This window comes from Vanacampus margaritifer, chromosome 8 (genome assembly GCF_051991255.1).
Source record: "Vanacampus margaritifer isolate UIUO_Vmar chromosome 8, RoL_Vmar_1.0, whole genome shotgun sequence".
Classification (NCBI taxonomy): domain Eukaryota; kingdom Metazoa; phylum Chordata; class Actinopteri; order Syngnathiformes; family Syngnathidae; genus Vanacampus; species Vanacampus margaritifer.
The window spans coordinates 6,736,661-6,759,201 of record NC_135439.1 but is presented as its reverse complement, the minus strand read 5'-3'; the positions used below and the strand labels follow the sequence as shown (position 1 = coordinate 6,759,201).

Here is a 22,541-nt window from a genome sequence, read left to right as displayed (position 1 = left end):
GGTTCAATTCACACTGGCAAGATATATATATATTTTAAAAACATATTTTGTGTACACGCAAACAGATCAAATGGGTTTTATAATATAAAAATATAAAGAGTAAAATGAAACACAGAAACATCCCAAATCCACAGTTCCACACTCACTATTCAGTTACCGCTTAACTCATTTGCTCCCAAAAACGTATACAAACTTATTTATACACTTTTTTAAAGTTGTTTTAAAATTTTATGCTAGAGCATACAGAAGGGTTTAATGCAGCCTCTGACCTGAAGAAATAGCTTAAAGCAATGGTAGTTATTACAAAAACGGCCAGCAGGTGGCAGCAGAGTATAAGAGATCAACCAGGGCCCTGTTGAAACAAGCTCTTTTCCCCACTGTTTTAAACTGATTTGTGAATAATGATGAAACTTAGCTATACTCTAATGCTAATTGCTGCAGAAACAGATACAAATATACTTTTTTTTCCTGATGAATGACGAGACTCAATTTTTTCTTTTGGTAGGTGTCAATGCTTTTACAGCAATACAACACAATATTCTGTGGGCCTTGCAAAATCCAGTAAAACAGCTTGGAGCGAAAGGGGTTGCTTCAGTGAAAATGGCTGGGAGTGAAATGAGTGAAGCAGCGAATCCCAAATCAGCTTGAATTGGTTACTTAGTACTTTCCCCCGAAAACACGTCATTGTCCAAAAACGGAAATATCCAATTAGATTATAATGGTAAATGGAGTGCAGCCACATCAACCTTCGGAAAAGTTTTCTTTTTTAGTTTAAAATAACTTACTTTAACCTCCATTATCCCTCGCTGTACACGGGCCAACAATACAACAGGACATCCAAACTCTAAACAGAGAGTCCAACAGAGAGTTGAACCCAGATTTTTTGACTGCAAGGCAGCCTCGATCACCACTCGGTAACTGTGCTGCTGATACTTGACCAATCAAACATAAAATGTTTTTACTTCATGGCCCTCACCAACATTTTTAAGTCAATGTTTCATGCCATCCATCTATTTTCTATAGCAGTTGTCCTCATTAGAGTCATGGGCCAGTCTCAACCTATCCTTACAGATTTTTGGCTAGAGAAGCGGGATACAGCCTGGAGTGGTCGCCAGCCAATCGCAGAATGTTTTGAGCATATTGGACAAAAATAACAAGGAATCCAATCCTGAAGTAACTGCCAGTTGTCTTCAGCTCAATTTATAGAAAAAAAAATCAAAAAACAAAACACGCTTCCATCTGTTTTGTTAATCACCATGGCAATAAAATTCATCTTAAAGAAGAGGAAACCCAAGCCAAAAATATCACCTCTTCCTAAGTATCAGTAATAAATGTACTTACATGCAGCGTCAAGAGTCATAACAGTCTGGTTTGAACCACAACGCATACTTTGTCAATTGCCAAGAGAAGAAAGTCAGGCGTTGACAACACCGCGTTATCCTATACTTCCCGCTCCCATTCCGTATAAACTTTCCATCTTGCATGTGTTTTTTTTTCTTTTTGGGGTGTCTCCGAGGCCACTGCAGCAGCTGTGTTGTTCACTTCCCCGGCGGCCGTCGCACCTGTGATGTGCAGGTGGCTCATCTGGCAGCGAACAGGGGAACACCTGGCCTGGCAGCAGATAGAGCCTTCGGGCTTGGCGCCGTCACTCTGTTTGTGTGCGCTTGTATAAGTTTGACGGGGGGGGGGGGGGGTTTGTGAAGGGCTCAATTAAACCCGGGGGAAGATAAGCCTCGCACACAGACACACGCAGGAAGGTGTTGGTATTTCCCAAGGTTGAGCCTCGGGGATGTTTGGACTTGTCACAGTAGCAATACAATCCTCTTTGTATGCAAGAGGAGTATTTACAGTTTGACTTGCACTGTTTTTTCCTCCCGCCCCAAGAACCCATAATATCTCCAGTGGCGGGACTAAGGATGTTTTTTTGCTGGAACGCTGTAATGTAAGGCTTTTGCTAATAAAATATTGGCACCGGTATGCCTGCTAACAGTCTTGGAAGCGGGAGTAATGTATAAGCCCCCACTTCCTACATAATCAGACATTACTGTTATTACTATAATTGGACGAAATCAGTGGCGGGCGGTGCCATTCGGATGTGAGCTTCACAAATGTATTTTGCTTGGGAAAAACTTGCAATCTAAAATTATGGATGGTCAAAAATGCTGAGTGGCTATAAGTAGCTCTGTGAAACCAGAAGCCACAGTGCCCAAAAACAGTTACAAACAATAATATTTCATGATAACATTCAACTCCAAATCTCTTCAGTGCAGTATAGCAGTTCAAAATCATTAATTGAAATAAAGCAATCACCACATGATGTAATAATTCACATAATATACGAAAATTGAGTAGTAGTAGGAGCGAAAATGTGAAAATGCTGACATTACCTGACACCAGTGCCCTCCCCACAGCCCCACAAAAAAAGACATTAAAAAAATCACACGCACTCACACACATTATATATATATATATTAGGGTTATACAGTTCAGAGTGCAAATTCAATATAAAAGTATGAATTAGGAATTTCCATTTTGATTATTTATTGTATTGCCAATATGCCCCAAATGTACGTTATCACACATTACAATAATACTGTAATATAACCGATTACGTTAAAATTATAGGAGCTGATATCCCTCAAGTTTTACACCGCAACACTGCACAAATGCCTCCAGTGGCGTGCTGTGGCAACCAAAGCCTACACCCCCCCCCCCCCACCCGCCCGCCGCTAGGCTGTTGTTGCAGCCCCTACGGTGTCATCTCGCTCCACAACTCAACAAGGACCCCCTCAGCAAGGACAAGAAGCAGAGACACAAATTGACAAGACTCATAAACAACCGCGGCCAGAAGACATTCCACCCGTGGGAGGAAGATACGGAGCTAAACTCTGATCTGAGCCACACAGAAACTTTGGCTGGTGACAAAAACCCAATTGTTGTATTGTCACCGTAAATAGAAACAAAAACATATAACCAGATATATTTTTTTTATCATTTCTTGTTAGCTCATCATAGCATACTGGAGGGTTGCGAGGATTGTGCATTGTAAATGCAAACCACAGAGAAAGTATTGGAATTAAATATGATCTAAATATGTTATATTAGATGTGTGTCAATCATTAACTGCATTCAAAAGTGCCTTTAATAATTCCCAATGCAAAAAACGTGAGCTGGCTAACAGGGTGGTCAATGACAGGGTGGACATTTTTGGCTAATGTAATGCAATTTGGGACACGGAATGAAAAAAAGAAGAAGAATATAGGCATTAAATGGGCATTTGGTCTACAGTGTAAATCCAGCCCTTTTTTTTTAAAAGCAATATATCCCAGCAGGAGTGAGCAAGAGAGAATCACTACGACATGAGGTGAACTTGACAAAAGTCATAAATCTCCTCACAGACTGGCTGGATGGTGGATGGGGGGGGGGACAAGCCAGGAAGTAATATAGCTCCTCTGTGGTTCATGTGCTTGATGAGCAAACGTGTCATCTCGGTCATTAGCTTGTCACGTTTCCTTTTTTATCGACTGGAGTTGCTCATCCTTGCATGCGCTTCCCATCGGGCGAAGACGATGAAGATGATAAACGGCAACTTTTGACAAGCAGCGAAGCCGTAAAACACCGGCTTGAAAGGGACGTGGTGGGCTTGAGACCTTTTCGAAGTGAATGATTCTGTCAAGTTATCATGGCAGACCTTTCAATCAGACGGCGAAAGTCTCAGCTTGAGTTCTTTAATGCTGAGGATTTGAATGGAGAACAGATGAACAGTGATATCCACTAGACACTCCATTCTGAGAACAGCCAATACGTATATGCATTATTGTGGTTGTAGTTTGCAGAAGTGCACTAGATCATAGTGAGGGACGGACACGTGCGTGGACATTTTGAGGGACAGGTGTTCAAGTCAAAAAAAAAAAAAACTGTTACAATTGCTTACTTTATCATATCAGGTCAAAACGTGTCTTGCGTCTTGTCAGCGTCGTTTATTCGCAAAATCCATAGCCAAAATTCACATTTTCCTTTTTTTGATACGCTTCCAAATCCCCCCCCCCCCCCCCACTAAGCGTAAAAACTTTTTTGCGCATTTTGGGCCCTTTCCATTCAGTTTAATTTTCGCATTACTTGAAAATTCGGAAAAAAAAAATATCGGTGGATGGAAACCCGACTATTGAAGCCAGCTTCAGTCGACAGCAAGTGGCAAAATGGCCGCCGCTTGGGATGGATAGAACGGCTGGATTTTGCTGCTTACCTCATATTCCACTAACGCAATATTAACCAGAATACCATATTTGGACCAGTGAGGCTGCATAGTACATATTATTGTCCAAAAATTTTTGGGGGGTTGACGTCCACTTTAAGAACCGTCTCATGCATCAAGTCGATGTTTACGCCACTTTGTACCAGCACGCCAAGCAGAACCGGAGACTCCGCAATCAAGCCCAAAAAGACGAAGGGGGGGGGGGCTCGGGTTATGTTCGGCGAGGGAAGCAGTTATGTTTTGTCAAGGCACCCTAAATAGACTCCTGTAAGCAAGGCTGGTATTTGTGAGGATTGTTGTTGGCGGGCGATACCTCGGCACGGAGGCACATCTGGATCCCATCCTCCGTCAGAGCGCCGCACGGCAACAAGAAGCAGCTGCGCGAGAACTGGCTTCAATTAGCCTCACATTCTCCCTGACAGCTAATCCCTTTCGACTCGTTTCTCTCACCGTTTTTTTTTCTTTCTCCCTCTCCCCCCTCGATCCAGCACCTACCCCACACTTTTAACTGCTCGCTCGCTCCTCGCTTGGAGTTGCCACACTGTCTGCAGTCATCGACGAGGTGGGGGAGACAGCGAGGCTCAATTGGAAACAGACGTCGGCGGAGAGAGTGCACAAGGTCTCACGAAACACGCAACTCGACATTTCCTATCGGCTTGACAAGGCCGTTGCTGTTTTTTTTTTTTTTGCTTAACACCAGGCAGCTCTGCAACAGTGCAGAGAGATGATTTTTTTTTAGGGCCATGACTGAAAATTTTGAGAAAAGTAAGAAAACAAACAAACAAAAAAAGTCCCTGACATCAGTTTTACTGATCATCATAAAATTAGGCGGACATGTCTGTCATAACATGATGCCCCCGCCTCCCCACGAAACAAAAAAGTCTCAAGGACCCATGCCTGAAACTGAACAGGGAGTCCGCCATTTGGGAATTGGTCTAAATGAGCTCCGATTAGAAGCAGGTATCCTAGACGTCGACCATTGTCCCTTTAACTTTTTTTTACGCCAATAACCAGTTCATGGTAGTATAGATTATTTTTTTCCCGTGAGAGGGACTGGGTTTGGGGGGGGTGGTGGATATGACCTAATATTCCATATTTTAATCGAACTAATTGAACTTCTGGAAAATTCTAATTCTTTCTGCCACGGATGCCAGTTTGAACATGAAATTGGGTGGACATAAATGCCCAACATTGAAAAGGAAATCAGACATTTTGGATTTGGGCAAATTCCAGGGCTCGTACTTTGATGATTGTTACCAGGAATGTCACCCAAATGAGCCGCTAATGCCTGACGATCATTTTAGTGATTCATGGCTCACTGTCCTTTTTTTTTTCTTTTTCTGGAGAGCTCAGTATTGTTCATTCGGTAATTTTACCGATTTGACAAGTCATCATCATTGCGCTCTCTTTTTTAAAAAAAAAAAATATATATATTTTTTAGATTTTGTATGTGGGTGAGAATGTGCGTGTGTGCGTATTCATTGGCTCACTGTCTTATTGGTGGCATCAACATGCCTAAAAGTCACCGGTGCAATATGTTAAAAAAAAAAAAAATCTAATGGTCACAATAGAAAATCATCATTTAAAAGTTGCAATGGATTTCTTAAAAGCATTCTACCCATTTAAAAATGTCAGTGCGCTACGATTTGTCCCCACATATTTTTATTTCATTTATTTTTTAACCCTAGCGAAGTGACGTTTACATTTTCTGTCCAAACAAATAGATGAAACCAAGAAATGTGCCGTGGATTTTATAATTTTATAATTTATTTAATAAAAGGGAATGAATGGTGGTGAATAAGACGTAAAAGATATCGCACTGACATAACAATGAGTGTATTTATTGAAGTAAACTACGAATAAATAAATAAAAAAGCTCTGTTGCATTGTTTTGTTTTGTTTTTATTAGCTAATTCTGCCCCTGAAATGTGGTATACAGATCACGAGTAGACCCAGAAAGACGTCTCAAGAAACGATGCCTAAAAAGACGCAGGAAATCTGCCATTTTGGTTTGCTGCAACCATTTTGTCTGAAGTAATCATGTTGGCGATTTCTCGGTTACCAAATTTGAACCAGGCAGTAAATTGCAAAAAAATGAGTTTAAATAATTTTTTTGTGCTTGGATTTAGACAGCAAAAACATAAAATCAGACTCCGGCATCAAATTTTTGACCTTATAGTCTGACTGAACCCGGTTCTGGCAACCCGCGTTATACGCCACTGCCTGGGAATGTTTGTTTAAGACTCAAGAGTACATGCGTGACAAACCCATGGCAAGTTCTGGCTAATTTGCCGGTTAGCCACTTTATCATTTGAACAGAAGTAGCCAGATTGCTTTGTTGTGGTGATCGCACGGGGAGAATTGGGCAACAAAATGACCTCATAAATTCGCTCCATTCTCACGAGAGCCGCACTTTGCAAACATCTTAAAAAGGGAATCCAGCCGGGCAAGCTCGCCGAACAAAATTGTTGCCGGTGAGTCATTAATCAAACTTGGATCAGCGTCTTGACTCAGCTGAAGTGCAAAATCCAACCCAGATTGGGTCCTGTGATGGTAAATGTGAGCCAGATTTGAGTGGTCTGATGGACCACGATGAGCAAATGTGGAAGGTTCTGGAGTCGGCGTAGCCTCGGGGGCCCCGGAGTAAAACATTAACAGGTGGTGGTTTCGGTAGAAAGGACCCACGCGGTGACCACGGGGAGTGAGAGTGATACTTGTGGGCTCACAAACCCTCTCACACACACACAGCAGAAAAACAAAACGCAAGCAACCGCACACATGACGCACGCTGTAACAAATATTGGCCGCCAGCAGAAAACACACAAATCTTGACAGAAACAACACGCTCTCCTGCAAAAACAACCGACGGGCTGGGAAGGCTTGAAGGAGATGACTGCAGGTACCGCCGTCTACCTCCAGAACATTCTCCCCACATGGCAAAACACAAAAGGCCGACGTCTGGCACCGGCGCTGACCGCCCAGCAAAAGCCAAAACCAATTAGAAATCTAATGGAAACCTGCAGGGCCTCTTTTCGTTTATTTCCCCTTTTTCACGTCAGGCGATTGGAATCCGACTCAGCCCAAAGAATAGAAGGCGAATGGGAAAAATGATCAGGGGGGGGGGGGGTGGGGGGGGGGCTTCCATCCAAAACGATCCACATGTTTCCAAGAGGGGCTAATTGAATCAAGGGGATCTACATGGAAATGATTGACGAGTGTGCGAAATGGCCCGCCTTCATGCTCGCTCGCAAAATACACTTTTTTTCCCACGGGCCCGTTTAGCTTTCTGCATAGCGTCACGTTTGTGGCTTTGGGACAAGTTGACACATTAATATTGCCGTCATGCATGGCTAGCATACGGGGACATTTTTTTGCATTACACCTATAGGGCTGCACATGTATGGGAATTGAACACTTTCCATGGGAAGTAACAGGATCAAATGAGAATCGATGTATGGGAATAAAGCTGAAAATGAGCACAATTGAAGATTAGATCAATATGACCCCCGTTGTAAAATTGTGAGCACTGAATACAGACTTCCCATTCTTGATGTTTCATGACTGTTCTAAGTACAGTGCTACTTACAAATAAATGCAAGTCAAAAATGCTATATTGGGATTATATAGGTCATTGTTTTGGTTTGTTTGTTTTGTTTTTTTTAGGGGGCGGGTATGCATCAAAAGTACAAGTGGTAACGGTACTTGTTTGGTATTGGTATCTGTGACTATTCAAGAGTTGAGTACTTATGTTGGTATTGGTTGGGGAAAAAAAGTGGTGATAATAATAATAATGATTATAATAATAAGAGTAGTTTAATATTCAAATTAAATATTTTTTATATTTTTTAATGAATGAATCAATTAAAGTTCATTAAATACATTTTGAATCATTAAAATGCATTTTAAACGGTTTGTAGGAGGGATGTGAATTTTTTTTATGGATGAATTACATATAGATTGATTGATTACTTGATTGATTAAAATAGATTAAACCTATTGATTGAAATATTTATAAGTGTAATAGTTTGTATGCATGTCATCAATTAAAAGTAATTTTTAAAATTCATTTAAATTTAAGTAATTAATTGAAAAAAATAAATATGTAATACAACTATTTTTAATTACATTTTGCCCCATAGCCCTACATGTGGGATGTGAAAGTTGTATCCATAATACATTAATAAATAAATAAAAATCCCATACATTCTCATTAAACCGATACATTTTTTTTACACTTACTTTAAGAATAATAAAGCAAATTCTTTTAACTTTTAATACTCGTCCAGTCCAGTTCCGATAAAACCGCCGCTAAGTTAGTCGCCATGCGAATCTCTTTGGATTCTGTCAGAATTCCTCATGAACTTTCCCATGGAATGTTTCTGGGAATTGACCATGCACTTTCCACCCTTTGTTGACCCCGCTTTCACCCTGGAGCCACAGAAAACAAAGAACACAAATGCAACCCATTGACCGTTTACAGTCAGACTCTCTGCTGCACCCTAGTGGCCACTGTATCCCCATCATCAACACCATTGCCACTGAATGCATGCCGTCTTGTTACTGTGCAAACAGCGACTGAAGTCCTCAGCGGGGGTCATAGCGACACAGAGGGAGGGCCTTGCAGTCATGCCCTTGCACCCTAACAGACCCAGCTGGCATTGCAGCACTGTACTACCCAAAGCCTGATATGAAAGCTGGCATAAACAAGACGGAGGAAGGGGGGAGGGGGGGGGTAAGTCAGGCGAAAGAAAAGTCCTTCTTGCATCAAGCAGAAGCTCCAGCCTGGTTTCTCACCGCCTGGTGTTTTTCTCTTGAAAAGCTTTAAAACTCCAGATGGTGGAAAAAAAAAAAAAACTTTGCCTGGTGGATTAAGGCTTTCCAAATCCTCGTCTGAAAAGACACATAGACCGAAAAGCTGCTACTCAAACAAATGGGAGCATAATAGCTGTCATGAGAGAGAGAGGGGGGGGCTACATATTGGATAATGCAATTGAGTATGTGTTATGCATAGTTTATTCTCACTCTTTAATGGAGCCTAATGGGCGTAAGATCTTGGCCGACAAAAGGACGGCTGTGTTTTGTTTTGTGGCGCATTCAAGCACAGACTATAAAAAAAAAGAACGCTTTGGTTATTAGTCATTTGTGCATTTTTATGACCCTTTTGATGCAGGGTATCCATGAAAGAAACCAAATAGCACCAAGGACATGGGAGACATTTGTTTGAGGTCAGAGTGTGCAGCTTGGAGAATTCACACCTGAAGATACAGGACAGTTTTCAGTCATAACAGTAAAAAAAAAAAGAAAAAAAAAGATGTTGCCAAAATGGGTGGAAAGTATAAAAATATTTAAGACACTAGTAAAAGTACTGATTCAACTACAGTACTTAAGTAAAAGTAGAGAAAGAAAGTAGAAACTTCTAAATGTGTGTAGGTAGAAAAGCGATTTATATACAATACGCCTTACCTTGTGTGCCCTTAGCTTTGCTAATAATTGATCACAAAAAATGCTAAATTAGCGAATGAGAACAAATGAAAAAAAAAATACACCTTATTTTTGTGTGTATGTGAATTTTCAGATTACATTTTTGAAAGCCAGAAGCTCATTTTATGCTGGCACGAGACACAACGCATTCGCCAGCAATGTCAAACAATTCTCTTAAATAAGTAATATAGTCTTTCTTCTTATTTGTTGCCATTGTCATGAATGCTCCCTGGTTCCTCCGTGTGCCTGTTGGTCCCATTTTTATACACCTTGTAAGACACCCTGCTCTCAATCAATCAAGATCTCTTATCACACTTGACCTTACCCTCTCTCGCCATTTACCGGTACATCTACAACTCATCTGCTCCCAAAAACGTATAAATACGTTCTATTTTAAATATTACCATGGACCCCAAAACGTATTTATATGTTTTTCAATGCTAGAGCATACAGAAGGCTTTGACGCAGGCACCGAACTGAAGACAAAGCTTGAAGCAATGGTAGTTATCACAAAAACGCGCAGCAGAGCATTAGAGCTCAACCAGGGCCATGTTGCAAAAAGCTACTTTCCCCAGTGTTTTAAACAGATTCATGAAAAATGATTAAACTTAGCTATATTCTAATGCTAATTGCTGCAAAACGGAAACAGATAGATTTTTTTTTTTTTGCCCCTGAGCGAATGGGGTTGCTTCAGTAGAAATGGCTGGGAGTGAACTAGCCTATTTTTGACTAATTAAAGGATTGGAAAGTACAGATATCTATGTTTAAAAGTAGGGAATAAAAGTAAAACAAAATAACAAAGTACAATACATGGAAAATATACTCACGTATAGAAAATATACACTGAAAACATGTACAAAGAGTTTTCCTTGGTGCCTTCTGGGCTGTCGCTGCTGCTTCACACTAATTAAACCCTCATATAGGCGTTGTAATAATGGGTTTATATCGCAATCCTACGATTACAACCCACTCTATGTAATTATAGTCTGGCTGATCATCACACCAAGACAGACTTTCAAGGAAAAGTTATAAAAAGCCCTGAAACACTGAACTCAAACGAACATTTGTTTTCAACCTTGAATCTTTCGTACATTCGTACACGGGCCTCGGATGACTTTAGAAAAATAAAAAGGTTCTCTCTCAGTGTAGTTTCCTCTGTTTAATTATTTTGCAGTTCATTCCTTGCACCGAGAATCTCTCGAATTAGTTCACTAGCATAATATTTGGATGCTGGCTGACAGAGCTGTGAGTTACACCATCCCTATTCTCAAGAACACACACCACTATCATCATCTTCATCATCATCATCATCATCATCCCACCTCCCTCCAGCCACCCACATATGCCACAAGCTCTCGTCCTACAACCGATACCCCGCCCCCCCCCCAGCTCCAGCCTGCCCCCTCCCCTCCCCCCGCCCCCGTCCCCTTCTCCTGCCAGGCCGCCACCTGCTCTCTGCAGCATGCCGCACAGCTGCTCCGCTACAATAACAAATTAAGTCCCACCGTGGCAGGAGTCATTACCTTGCGCTCCTGCCACGGAGGAAAGCGTCGGCTACTGCGTGCACAAGCCGCAAGGACAGCCTTTAAAGTGTGTAGGGGGGTGTAAATTGTTCACAAGTGCAGGGCCAAATAAATGCGTCATAAATTATTTGTAAAACAGATAACATAAAAACTGTTACAAGACATGAACTGTTCAGATCTACATTGTATGGGATCTAAAATAATAGCTCGTAAAGTAATTAATCAATTAATCACCTACGGTGATACATGATCACCAGTGAAAATTATCTGTAAATTGTTTTTATTTTATTTTTTTAGAAATTATTTACAGTTGAAATAGAAACAACAGCACTTTTGAACAATACCTTAATTCATTTTCATCAACAAAAATGGTTGCTCCACATTCCAGTTTGTGAGCATATCACATTAACAATAAACACTAGGGCTGCTCGATTACAAAGAAAATATTAATCATGATTATTTTGGTAAATAAGGACCGTCATTTATTTTTGGTACGAAACAAGAAAAGGTTTAAACTTAAAAAAATAGAATTCTTTGAAACACTAGAATTATGCAAGTTCCTTTTGGATTAAACAAAATGTATTAAATAAGTTATTCTAAAATATATATATATATTTTTTTTAAAGGTGCAAATGTATAAATTTAACAACTCAAAAATTAATATTAACTAAAAAAAATACAATTATGCTGATTTTGTAATTGTGGAGTGTAATAATTGAAATTGTAATTGAATTTCGATAAATCGCACAGCTGCTCTAAAGATTGTCACTTTGTGACAGATTGCTCTTGTTTTGGTTCTGGAGGAGGAGATGTGATTGGGCTGCTGCTCAGTGCAGGGGGAAATCTGTTGCAACGGGATACAGGGACCTTGCGAGCACAAAACAAACAACAACAATAACAACAAAATCGCAGTTCCTTAATGTGTCCAATAAACGTCTATTCCAAATAGCTTTCCTGCAGGGCGATGTGTAAGTAAATCAATTTAAGGAGAGCTGTAGCCGCAAAGCTTTTGGCCTCTGGCCTTAATGGAGAGTGTTAGCAGTTGTATAGAGCAGCCACCCATGTAGTTATTGGCAGGTGCGCGCTGTAAACAGTTGTCGGGACAAAGCAGCGCCGTTAATATGTTTCAGGAACGAGCCTCATTGCTACTGTGATACAAACGTGCACTTTAACATGTTCAGACTCCATAAAGAGACATTAATCGTTGTTAGCAATTATGTGAGAGCGCAGACGATTAGTGATCGACCGATATGTTTTTTTCAATACAGATTATTACTCGTCAATGAGACCGGTAACCGATATTTCAAGCCGATATTAATTTGCCGTAAAAGAGAAAATATTAGCGTGAATTATTTTTAATTACTTTTTTTTTTCATTTTAAACAAATAAAGAATTGTTTAAAAAATATTTTAAAAATTATATATATATTAAAGCTTCCAGGGTCATCAGCATGTGTTAGGCTAAATTAAAAACTAAGCAAGTATTCCAAACTTTCAACATAATTTCATTATCAGTATCAGCATTATTTAATTTTTTTTGCAGATATTTAAATAAATCCATAAGAATGAAAAGTTCCCTGTATCTCACTGAGCGACAAATGATTGCTAATGTAGCTAATTTGTTTTTTTTTTCGTCAGGGTTCGTAAAAGGTTTCAAAAGATCTTCGCATTAGTGTTGTTCCGATGCCGATACCAATATCGGGAGAGGCCCCGATACTGCATTAAAACAGTGGTATCGGCACGGGCAAATACTAACAAGTAACATGCCGATACCATTACTTCCAACGCTATTATAGGACTTTGGATGTTGTGTCTTACTTGTGCACGACATTCACTGATGTGTGACGTGTTCGCTGCATGCCGAGTCAAGACATCCTATTGGCCCTGCCAGCTGTTTCTAGGTAAACAAACTAGGTATCGGTATGGTATCGGCACCGGCTGATACTGCAAAATCGGGTATTGGAATCGGTATCGGGCGCCCGGTATGGGAACAACACTACTTCGCATACAGTGAAAAGTTATTTGAATATGTTGTAAATGTCTTTGCGACAAGTACAAACTGTCTGTGGGCATCTTACAAATCCTGATGAAAACCCAAAATTTGCTACGGTGCTACGAGATACATCCCAGCTTTCAGTCTTCAGATTTGTCAAAATGCCAAATATCGGCGCCGATAATCGGTCTATCCCTACAGACTAATATCGAAAATATGACATCACCGCTTGCAAAGGTGGGCATCCATCAATGACGGGCGCCAGTATAAAGACGCCAACGATTTTGCCAGGGTGTCCCACCAACCAGGTAAACGGAAGCAAAAGTTACAAAGATACTGCCATTCAGTCGTTATTTTCCAAAATCAACCTCATCAATCTCTGCAACTTTAAAACCAAGCATGTATTCAGTGAGCGACCCAAACAACACATCAATCCAGACTAAAGCTTTGATTGTGACAACAATGTGCTGTCTAACTCATCTTGTCAAGCAGCTACTTGACAGCTTAACAAAGGGATGACTGGTCTGTTAGCAGGAGGCCCGAGTCAGCGTAGAAGGCTCAGACGGGCGCTGGGATTTGCTGTGGTCATTATGGCCCCTCTGTGTGACAGCTGGCCACTGAGCCAACCCCCCCCCCCAATCCACGCAACCCCGCCCCCCACCCGTTTTGTCGCATCCGCTTGAATCACACCAGCAGGACTGTTATAGAGTAAATCAGCTGACATGACCGGCTGGCCAACTAACTGAGTGTCTGAACGGCAGGATAAGGTGGAATCCTCTCGCTCGGGTCCAGCAGGGGGCGTCGATCCTACGTCACGCCATGTGACCGCCTACGCAAAGTTTTACACACTGGACCGGAAAAAAATCCATTCAAATACAACTGTGGTGTCTCTGGAGTGGCGATTGGGAGTATTTTCAAAATATGAATGGACACAACAGTCAGTCCCCAAACTTTTTTAGGCTTCACGTAAAAACTATTTTTAGATGGACCGCCATAGTAGCAAATAAAAACAAATCATTAAAAACAATCTCGTTGTTGTAATCAGTAAAGGCTGCCCTCGTTTTTCTCCCCATTTTGGGGTCATGGAAGACAAGCTCAAGTCTACTCCATTTTTTTTTTTAAACATGTAATTGAATGACCCCCGCAGTAGACGATGACTCGGTGATCTGACAGCACCGTACACGCATGACCTTTTATATAACCTTCTCCACGGTGCCGTGAGTGTCTTGGCAGACTAAAAAACTCCCACCCCCTCCACAAGGAAACCTGCTTGCTGTTATTTGCTGGTTCACTTGGGTGTACTAACCAGGTCATTGGCAGCCTACTTTCTCAGCGGTCGTGCCATCTGCGTGGGCCTGCTGGCACCTCCACAAAACCGGAACACTTTTGCTCATTGTTGTTTGAAGGCTGGGAGAGTCGAGTATTAGAAATACACAGGCTACACCCAGATTTTAAGGCCGGACCAATTAATCGGCCGCCGATTAGTTCCCTTCAAACATCAGCTAAAACAATCACCCAATTGGGCCAAATGGCCGATTATTTTCCCCTTAAAACGTCATCAAAGAAAACCGAAGATTCCGACGCTGTGAAAGTACCCTGAAAGCAACATTTTGCTTGTGTAGCATTAGCAACTAGCAAGTGTGTAGTGTGTGCTATTCTGTTCTCCCTGAGCGCCTTTTAAGCTGTTTAACGACACCCCAGGTGGAGTTAACTGTAAAACTAAACACGCGACAAAAAGAATGACATCCACTGTATATTTAAATACAAAACATGTGTCGTTTTGAAAACATCGCTAGCCTAACGCTAATGCTAAAAGCGAAGGGAGGATCTTATTCAAATGCTAACAGGAAGTTAGCATCGACCTCGGGAGTGTTTTTCCTTCAAATAACGAATATTCGCACACAAATGCTGTGGGAATACGTACCCACAGGTGAGATAACATTACGCAAAGGCACACATTCTTCCCAATGTGGGATGAATGAGTTATTTTAATCAAATTCAATCACAACTTTCTTCTGTACTCACTTTAAAAAAAAAAAAGGCATATCGGTCGGGCCCTACCGGATTTGCTGTTTTTTTTATTTATGTTTATATTATGAGTTTATTATATGAATATTTTCTATAATTACGTGCTGCCTCCACAAGTGAAAATCCAATCAATGCTTTTACTTCATCTTGCAAGTTGCGAGTGGCCCTATTGGAAACTGACAATAAATAATCCATCCAATAATCCATATCAACTTAATGGGAGGGAGGAGCCGAGTGATCAGGAATGGTGCGCAACAAAGGAAACACAGATGTCTGCGATAACGACGGACCAACAGATGAGCGGACAAGAAGAGATTTTTAAATTAAAATATGGAATAATTTACCCTCATATGTGAACGACAGACCGTCACACGCCACCCTGTAATGAATCTGAAAGGGGGGGGTTCGTAATGAGAGGTCAGACAGAAGAATACATGTCAGCCTTGCACACCTGTGGCCCACCTTCTGCCACCGAGACCCCCGCGTTCAGTTACTCTCATTATAGCCTCTTGAATAATGTAAAGGTATATATGCATGAAGGGACGTGTGGCTGAGGGGACGGAGGGATCTGCATAATAGGGCTATCTCTCTCTCCATCTGGTCACGTATTTGTCATCGTTCCCTCCTCCATCTCCTCATACGTTCTATGTTATACATCAATGAATCGGGCGATACTAGCTTTTTTATAATTGGCAAAAATCTGCCAGTTTATGAACTCATTACATCAAAGGAGAAATATTCATTCAAATGTTTCCTTTCCCCAAAAGATTTTTCTCTCTGTCGTAACATTAAACAAATACTCAAGGACAAAATATTTTAAAAACTGAAAATGTACTGCCTGTAATTCAAATATTTTTGTTGCTGTAAGCATTAAAGGACCAAAAAGGTTGTTTTATTCAGTTTTTTTTTTTAAATGAATCAGTCGATTAATTAGTTATCGCAATTTTATTCCACCATATATCCGAACCTAGATCTGCTACCTAAAAAAAATAAAAAATACTAATCGATCGGGCCCTAGTAGTTACTAACTACAATGCCTTCGCATGGGGGAAAGGAGAGCCACAGTTACGCCAAAAGAATGGGCAGACTCAGCGACATCACCCACCAGGTCCCGCCTCTTAAAGGCACAGAGACTTCACAATGCATACAGTATTTTTTTTTAATGCATTTTAAGATTGCATTTTTTTTGTGTGTTCACGTGTTGACAAAGTATGTTTTAATATTTTTAAATTTGTTTTAAGTGCAAGCGTTCATGTTTTATATATATATGTAAAAAATGTTAAAGTGCGGTTCACCATTAACAAATTCACCTATTTGTGTGTTTTTTTTGGGGGGTGAACCTATTCTCACCTATTTGCTGAAAAATTCCCCTATTTTTATTTTTTTTGTGTGTGTGTATTTTCTGAAATGGCCAAAGATGCTATACAACATGCCGCCAAATCCCTAGCTGATAGGAAAGCAGAAATTGGTGTCAAGAAAGTATGTTGAGGTGATATATCAGTTGTTCTTATATTTTTGTGTATTGGCGAGCAGCTAAGTTTAGCCCAAGTTGTTAGTGTACCTGTGGCCGCATGTTTTTACTCTGCTGAGTGGCTATTAATAAACTCTTGCTAGCAAACAACGGAGGTCTTGCTATTCCTTCAAAATAAAAATGGCTATTTTGGTTACGAAATGATGACATACACATTTATAGTGTTCATAAAGTGTGATTGAATATATTCGACTATGTTTTAAGTATGTGGGAGGGATAAAGCTAAAAGTTAGCGTCAGCTGTTTTGATACAAGACTTGTAGTCTATCTCATTAGCCTGGAGCAGGTGTTCCTAATATTGTGGCCGACGACCGCAGCCCGGAGCTGACGTGAGTGCTGGGGGATCCTCATGAGAATTAACCAGGCGTCTGCCACATGACCCCGATGACTCGAAAAGCATCCTGGGCTCAGCTGATACGCGTGTCGTGTGCCCCCCCCCCATCCTCCCCCGACATGACAAGCAGGAGGAGGAGGACCAGCAGGCAATTAATGATTACGATGACTAGGGCCATCTTGCTAGCCTCTCACCACCAAACCCACCCCCATCATTCCCACCCCTCCAAAGCAGGAGCCCTGGCCTTGGCCCGGGGTCTGGCTCCGACACGGACCGGGCTCGGGGGTGGGTTCGCGGGGTGAAGTGTCACCGCCAGATACGGTCTGGCGTGTCAGCTGTCGGAGATCACAGGAGGGAATATGGAGATGAATCAAGTCTGTGAGGAAGCTTGATATGCATGGTCCGAGACCACCAAAGTAAATCATATTGGGCATCCCCTAGTTGTTTACGTTTGGTATCCGGACCTTCAACGGGGACTTAATCCAACTCTTAACACCACCACTACTGTATAACATGACAATTATAGAAACCACCACACAATACAACAGCACACAACTGTGCCACATTTGTATCTAAAATCATGCAAAAAACGAACATTTTAATAAAACTATCATACTCACCATCGATGCTAATTACTACATGTATTGATCTAGGCAGAATGCGAAATACTGAAGAGTCTTCAAGTTGGTTACTTCCACTCCAAGTTGACGTTTACTGCCAAAATAAACAAAATAAGGAGAATTACAATACATCCACTTTTTATACTGCTTGTCCAATTCAGGGTCACAAGTAGCTAGAACCTACCAAAGCTAACTTTGGGCAAAAGGCTGACTACACCCCAGACTGGTCGCCATGCGGTCACAGGTTAACAATTATTAAAACTCAAATTCTTGCCACCACTGAGTGGGAATCGAAACTACACTACCTACTTAGGTGAATACACTTTGTGTATTCAAAAGAATGACACAGCTTTGCCTTTCAGTATCTTAATGCTAAAGCACAATACTAAACACTATAAATGGACAAACAGCATCAATAGTCGCAGTGCTTTAATTAAAATGTTCAGTAAAATATATTTGAACACAAATACACAGCCAATATAACAATACTCACATGAATAACACGGCTAACATTAGTGCAGTGTACTGAGTCGCTTGAAATAATTATGAAAGTCTTCTTCGTTTGTGCCTTTATAACTATAATACTGCCCTCCGGTGGTCAAGTCACACAACAGAAGAAGTCGCAATCCTATTGATCCCAAAAATGTTTGATTCTTTACATTACATAGTTAGTTGCACAAATAAAAAGCCAATTGAACAATACTCACAGGCATAATACAACTAACAATACTGTAGTGTACTGAGCATTGAGCTGAATATATGACTGGATAGCCGATAGGCCAAGACTTTTGAAGCCGCGAGGCCGCCATATTGCTCCTCCCAAGAAACGTTTCTCGGCATACGATCCTCTTCATTTACAGTATCGAAATTGAAGAACATTTGAGACAGTACTTTGTAGAAACAGCATGATTTATGATGTCTTAAATTTGTTAAACATAAACAAGAGGACTTCAGACATTTTAAAACTTGCCTAAAATACATGCATTAATTATATGCTTAATGATGTTTACAGGAGGAAACTAAGGAACTACAATTGTAATCCAACAAAAGATGCCTTTGCCAAATCTAATATTGGGGTCTAAGCAACTGAGCGATAACAGAAAAAAGTGGGGTCTTGAAAGCAGCATAGCCTGCCGTCTACTTTTATTTTTTTACTTGTTAAAAAATAGTGACAACCAATTGTTCAAATCATGACCCCCCAATTTTTTTTTTATTCTTTACATTACATAGTTTTTTAATTTTATTGGAAAGGGATGATTTGAGATGATTGTTGTGAGTTACGTACAGTATTCTTATGTCACTGCACATACACATATTTATAAGCATCCTCTACAAACATTTATATATATTTTTTGCCTTATTGTCATCAGCGTGTCATCTGCAACCACCAGCTTGCAGTAGAGCAGTGGACTCTGCTGTCACAGTGGAACAGGTGGAGCAGGCTAACAGCACACACACACACAGGGCTCAGACACTGGCCCATATGGTAGACCTCTGGAGCTGTTGCCCTCAGCAGATCGGGGAGGGATGCAGAGAAGGCCGCAGGAGCAGGAGGCAACAGAGGGAAGCGGGGTCGGCTGGGAGGGTGTGTGGGGGTGGGACACCCCAACTGTCCACTGTCTTTGGGGAATTGAGACATGCATATATGTGACTGATTGAGGCGCGGGTTGTTCGGCGGAGGGGGTCACCATCCATTTTATTGTTGAGAGCTTGAGAGAGCAAAAACTCGTACGAAGATTGAAGAAACGATAATTACACTAAAAGGTCAAAGTTATATATAAAGCAATATTATGAGATAATGTATAATTTTTTTATATTATTGAGGAAGTCTTATATTTTGACATTAAGAAAAAAAATTTTTGATTACAAACATAATACATTTTTCAAACAAAATCTTGAAAATATATTACATAATTTTTTTTACAATCAGGAAAATATACAACTTTTAAAAAATACTCTAAAAATATACAATTTTATTTTTTACAACTTTAATGATATAACATGATAAGTTGAATGATTATTTCATATTAAGCCTCTTCATACTGCATTATACTTCTGTACAGTAACTGCACTCTTTTTCTTTTTTTTTTGCACATTATGATTTTTTTTAACATGACATGTTCTGGGCTTGAAATTTTAATTATTTATCTAAAACGTGTACCACTTTATTCTCGTAACATCATGACTTTGATCACAAAAAGGCTCTACTTTTAATATTGAGAAAACAATTTCCAAACATTTGTTTTTATTCTCATAAAATTACGACTTCCATCTTGATAATGTAAGCCTTTTTTTTATTTAGGAAAAAAATAAAACTTTTCACTTAAAAAAAAAACATACAACTTGTATACTGTATGAGTTTTTGTCTAAAGAATAATTCAAACATCCCACTATTGTCGTAAAATTCATACTTATTCCTCTCAGCATGGCCCTGATAACAAACCAATAGTTGTTAGTTACCAATAGCTGATCAGATAATTTAATAAAGTCATTTAATTTAATATGCATTTTAATTATTATGATTTAAATATACATCAACTCAGCCATAATGACCTGCATGAGTCATCAAAATATTGTAGAAACAACTCACAATACTGATTATTACACCACTGCGGACTGCATTAATGAACAATACGATTAATACGCACACATACACAGTATATGTATTTTCCCTATTGTACTAAGAGTGAATGGCTAACAGGGCCAATCCATATTATGATGTCTACAAAGGCAATTTAAATAAAGAAGAAGCCAAAAGTCAGCCCACTGAACAATTGACAATGTCCCACTCGCCACATGTTAATAGCAGGCACACGCCGCCACCATAACACCGCTAACGTCCTACTGACTAAGTAGAAATGTGTTTTCCATGAGCGGACATTGTATTCTTTGTGCTTTCCATTCATGCCAGCTTTGTTAAAAATAAAAGAAAAAAAGAAGAAAAAAAGGATAGGCTGCTGGCCACCTGCCGCTCAACATCACAAAGCCGGACAAGACTGACAGATGTACAGACTGGAGGTCAGATGGCGCACTTTGTCATAATGCTAAACATCATCATGCCCCCCCCCCCCCCACCCAACCCAACATGAACACTACTCACGAGAACTCAGTTCAACGAGCTCAGAGGACAGGCTGGAGTGATTTGTTTTTGGACGTTAGGAACAAACAATCCAGAAGGAAAGAGTGCATAAAGAACAGAATGTCCAACATTTGGGATCATTTCACACTTAATAAAAGAAGCTAAAATGGAATATGCCAATTGGGAAGTACAACTGCATTATTCAAGTGCACGTCGACAATAAACCTCGTTAGCAAATTTAATATAGCCTTACCACCACTTGCTAGAACAAATTGTAACTCATATGTGTCTTTAGGATAGAGAGGATGGACACAAAAAAACGTTTAAATTCAAACCACCAATCACCAATGTTCCAATTTCCACTCTATTTGTTTACAATCCACTTGACCTGAATAAGTTCAAATACGCCACTTTCATGCACCATATGGTGGAAATAACATTATTTTGTTGGGGGGTTGAAACCTGTGGTGCATTTAATCCTGAGACAGATTGTGGGGTTATATTTTTTAAGACACTTTAAATGCACCTTTAATCTAATCTAATCTTGAATAGATTATTCCATGTAATGTAAAACAGAGAAGGTCAGAAAGATTATAGCCACAGTCTGCTCATATTTATGTTCAAGCAGCGGTGTTTAGTTTATTGTTTATCGTCAGTTGCCTGTATTCTAGCTATCCATCTTTTCTTTTCTTTTTTCTTTTTTTACCCCTGGGCGTTATTTTATTTTGAAATGGCTTGGTTAGAACCAACAAAAAGCCAAAAAATGGTCAAATAACGCCCAGGGGTTTAATTGTGCTTGTCCTCATTAGCTTGTTTGTGTGAGCTGATGCCTATCCCAGCTCACCTTTGGCAAGAGAAGCTGTACATGTACATAAACAATTCACACTTATGGCTAGTCGCCAGTGAACCTGCATGCATGTTTTTGGAAAGTGGGGGGAAGCCGGAGTCCCTGGAGAAAACTCACGCAAGCACATTGAGAACGTGTAAACTCACAGAGGAGGTCCTGAGCCGAGATTCTAAAGTAGAGCCTCAGAATTGTGGGGGAGGTATTCTGAAAAAGAAAGAAAAAAACAAAGAAAGATAGAAAGAAAGAAAGGAAGGAAGACAGAAAGAAAGAAAGATCAGTTAAATGTTATTTTGAAGTAGTGCAGCGTTTCGACCGCCAGATGGCAGCAGAGTATTAGTTGTCAAGCTTGTAAATTGAATTCTGTTGGGCAGTTTTCTTTTACTACGTCATATGAATTAAAATCAGATCAGTCAACTACCGAAATATGTTTTATACTTTTTAGTTCTAAACTTGAGGACGGGTTCTTCCAAAGGTCACTCACAACTGTCGGCTGTTGCAACTTTTGCTGCTATTTCACCTGCTGTGAAACAGATGCAACACCAGCTGCCACACACACACACACACACACGGATGCAAAAACACAGCACAAGGACAACTTCCTCAACTTACTTGAATGACATTTGGCATTTTCTTGAAGACATGCATTTTTTCTGAACCACCACAGCAGTATGAAATTTAGAAGTGACAACAACAGTGTCTTTCAGTCATGAGGCTTTTCATTGCGCAACTGCTGTAATCCTGGAATTGTTGGTGTTGGCTGCCCAGAGACAAAATACAATTTAAAAATTGTTCACGTGTGTTTTAATGTTTGACATGTTTTTGTCAAAAATTTACTAAGGATCACACTTAACA

At 40.2% G+C, this 22,541-nt stretch overlaps 1 protein-coding gene across 1 annotated transcript in view; it reads right to left on the bottom strand.

Moving 5' to 3' along the window:
* cbfa2t2 (CBFA2/RUNX1 partner transcriptional co-repressor 2) overlaps nt 1-22,541 on the bottom strand; it is a 64,572-nt gene that overhangs the window by 41,055 nt on the left and 976 nt on the right. The window contains exons 2-3 of the mRNA XM_077573582.1: nt 21,836-21,893; nt 17,764-17,857 (exon numbers count right to left, since the gene is read on the bottom strand). The gene's annotated coding sequence lies outside the window, so the exon portion shown is untranslated. The remainder of the gene's footprint in view (nt 1-17,763; nt 17,858-21,835; nt 21,894-22,541) is intronic.